At 39.7% G+C, this 3438-nt stretch overlaps 1 protein-coding gene across 4 annotated transcripts in view; it reads left to right on the top strand.

The window, feature by feature from the left end:
* The first annotated feature begins 396 nt into the window (after positions 1-396).
* LOC135097342 (obscurin-like) overlaps positions 397-3438 on the top strand; it is a 130126-nt gene continuing 127084 nt past the window's right edge. For all 4 annotated transcript variants that reach the window (XM_063999139.1, XM_063999137.1, XM_063999138.1 and 1 more), the window contains exon 1: positions 397-552. The gene's annotated coding sequence lies outside the window, so the exon portion shown is untranslated. The remainder of the gene's footprint in view (positions 553-3438) is intronic.

Here is a 3438-nt window from a genome sequence, read left to right as displayed (position 1 = left end):
CAATAAGTTCCTCTACCTGTCTGTTTGTTTGTCAGTCTGTCCGCCATTATGTGTGTCAATCTCTCTCTCTCTCTCTCTCTCTCTCTCTCTCTCTCTCTCTCTTACCTGTCCATCTCAGCCTCTATCTTGGGGAGTTTGGCTTAACCGACACTGTGAGCTATATTTAGTACTCTCTCTCTCTCTCTCTCTCTCTCTCTCTCTCTCTCTCTCTCTCTCTCTCTCTCTCTCTCTCTGGCATCCGTTTCCTCCACTGCATACAAACCCGCATCCATATCCCCGTTTTCTATCACGCAACATCCGTTTTCTTCAACAGCCATAGGGGAGACTCAAGAAAACCAGCGCCCCGCCCCTTAAAAAAATGCGCAACACCCACCTACCTAGATAGAGAGAGAGAGAGGGAGAGAGAGGGAGAGGGAGAGGGAGAGCCAAGTGAGGGGGTGTCTGGGTCTTGGCAGCGGGCACCCACACTCCGCCGAACCTACAGCTTGGGATAACACCCTTTACTTCTTCTCCAGTTCAGCGCCTTCTACAGGTCCCTCCACCGGCCCTGGGGTAAGTACTGGGGTGTACCTGGGGGCTGGGGGGTGTGGGTGTGTATGGAGGCAGGGGTGATGGGGTGTGGAGGGATGTTGTGGGTGTATGAGGGTGTTAATAGGGTTGTGTGTGTGTGTGTGTGTGTGTGTGTGTGTGTGTGTGTGTGTGTGTGTGTGTGTGTGTGTGTGTGTGTTGGTGATGTTGTTGTCAGTAGTAAAAGTGGTGGTTATTTCTTGCGAAGGTGGTAGTGGTGGTGGTGTGAAGGTCGTGGTGGTGGTGGTGGTGAAGGTCGTGGTGGTGGTGGTGGTGGTGGTGACGGTCTAAAACAACTATTAAACGTGGACTAGAAAGAAAGAAAGAAAGAAAGAAAGAAAGAAAAAAAGAAAGAAAGAAGAAAAAGAAAAGAGTAACGCAAAATTTGTAACCTTGAAAAACAAACAAACAAAAAACAAACAAACTTCACACCACAAAAATAAAAGAAAATAAACAGAAGAACCAAAAAATAAATAAATAAAATAAACAAACAAAAAAATAACTGCAATAACACAGATAACGAAATAAACAAACAAACAAACACATACACATGTAACCCAACTACCACCACCAGCACCACCACCACCACCACCACCACCACCACCACCACCACCACCAGGCAAATATTGCACAAAACCAATATATACTGAGGTGCTTTGCTACAGTGCCTACCTCCCTCTCACTCTCCCTCTCTCCCGCTCTCTCTCTCTCTCTGTTTTTGGCACCCCCTTTATATCTACTGTGGCACTGCAAATAACAGGCACTGGGTAACATTTACAGTGCTAACAACCCATTCCTTTTCCCCATCACCATTTCCTTTCCCATTAAAAAGCGATACAAGACGAGACATAGAATTAATATAGACGATAAAAAAGACTTAAAAATTGGTGAAAAAAGAGGAAATTAAGTGGAAATTAAGAGAATATACAAGGGAGTGAATGAATAAGTGATAAATGAAGGGAAGAGAGATGATATGAGATTAAAAAAGTTAAAGAAAAAAGAATTGAGGCGAATGACAAAGTAAAAGAGGGAATAAGAATAAATGGATGATGAAGAATGTGATAAAAAAGGAAAAGAAAAAAAATAGACGAATGAAAAAAAGTGAAATAAAAAGAATAAGGAAAAAAATAGTAATCAAGAAGAAAGAGAATTAAAATAAGACAAAAAAAAAGAAAATGGGAAGGGTAATAAAGGAATGAATGATAGAGAAAGTGATAAAGAGAGGGAATATCGAAGAATTACGGAGAAAAAGTTAAATATCAATAAAAAGAAAAAAAAAAAACTGATTTCTTTGCCGACAGTGAATCACGTGACCATATTGAAGAGAAAAAGAAAGAAAATAAAAACAAAAAAAGAAAAAAAATGTGAGAATGAAAAACGTAATTAAGGAACGGAGAGATAAATGGAAATAGAAGGAAGGAATGATAAAGTAGGAGGAAGAAGAAAAGTAATATTAGATAGGATGATAGATAGATAGATAAATAGATAGATAGATAGATAAATTGATATTATGATAAATAGATAGATAGATAGATAGATAGCTGATAAATAGATAAATAAATAGATAGATAAATGGACAGAAAGAGGCAAAAAAAAAAAAGATGAATAAATTTTACGAATAAATCAAATGAAAATATAAGAACAAAATGTTATACAAAAAAAAAAACGACCCACAAATGAATGAATGAGTAAATATAAACATGAATTATACATCAAATATTGCAAAAAAATGAAAAAAAAAGAAAGAAAGAGAGAGAGAGAGAGAGAGAGAGAGAGAGAGGACTAGAATTTAAACAATGCTGAAAAAAGAGAGATGAAATACATTCCCTCTCTCTCTCTCTCTCTCTCTCTCTCTCTCTCTCTCTCTCTCTCTCTCTCTCTCTCTCTGGTGATTAAGATTAATTACCCAATCAGAGAGAGAGAGAGAGAGAGAGAGAGAGAGAGAGAGAGAGAGAGAGAGAGAGAGAGAGAGAGAGAGAGAGAGAGAGAGAGAGAGAGAGAGAGAGAGAGAGAGAGAGAGAGAGAGAGAGAGAGAGAGAGAGAAAGAGAGAAAGAGAGAGAGACAGCACATAAATAAACAAGAAGTCGGAAGTCTGAAGTTTAATGAATTTGTTTATGTTTCCCAGCGAAGTCTCTCTCTCCCTCTCTCTCTCTCTCTCTCTCTCTCTCTCTCTCTCTCTCTCTCTCTCTCTCTCTCTCTCTCTCTCTCTCTAATTGTTTACGTCTCATTGCCAGTGCAGGGAACAGGTGCACGTGTGTGTCCGTCTGTCTGTGTGTCTTAGCTATAATAATGATAATAATAATAATAGTAATAATAATAATAATAATAATAATAATAATAATAATAATAATAATAATAATAATAATAATAAGAAGAAGAAGAAGAAGAAGAATAGTTGTCATATATATTTTACTCACTTGGTTTCTCTCTCTCTCTCTCTCTCTCTCTCTCTCTCTCTCTCTCTCTCTCTCTCTCTCTCTCTCTCTCTCTCTCTCTCTCAAGGACATTATTCCAAATCTTCTACTCCTCTTCTTTCATCCGCTACCTATTTTCTGTCAGGTAAACAGGTGGGAGGTCGAGCGGAGGGGGTGAGGATCGTAGGAGGGGAGAAGAGGGGGGTAGAGAAGGACAGGGGGGCGGGGGGGCGTGAAATACTGGGCCCTCAATTTGTCTGCGCGGGGCTCTCGTATCTTTTGTCTTCCTCTTTCCACTCTCTCACATTTTGGGTCGTTAAACTTGCTTAGAATATTCGGGTGCCATGGTCTCTCTCTCTCTCTCTCTCTCTCTCTCTCTCTCTCTCTCTCTCTCTCTCTCTCTCTCTCTCTCTCTCGTTTGTCTTAATCCTTTGGTTTCAGTGTTTATTGTTGGGT

The sequence above is a fragment of the Scylla paramamosain genome, unplaced genomic scaffold, assembly GCF_035594125.1.
Source record: "Scylla paramamosain isolate STU-SP2022 unplaced genomic scaffold, ASM3559412v1 Contig18, whole genome shotgun sequence".
Lineage (NCBI taxonomy): Eukaryota > Metazoa > Arthropoda > Malacostraca > Decapoda > Portunidae > Scylla > Scylla paramamosain.
This window is presented reverse-complemented; position numbering and strand designations above follow the sequence as displayed.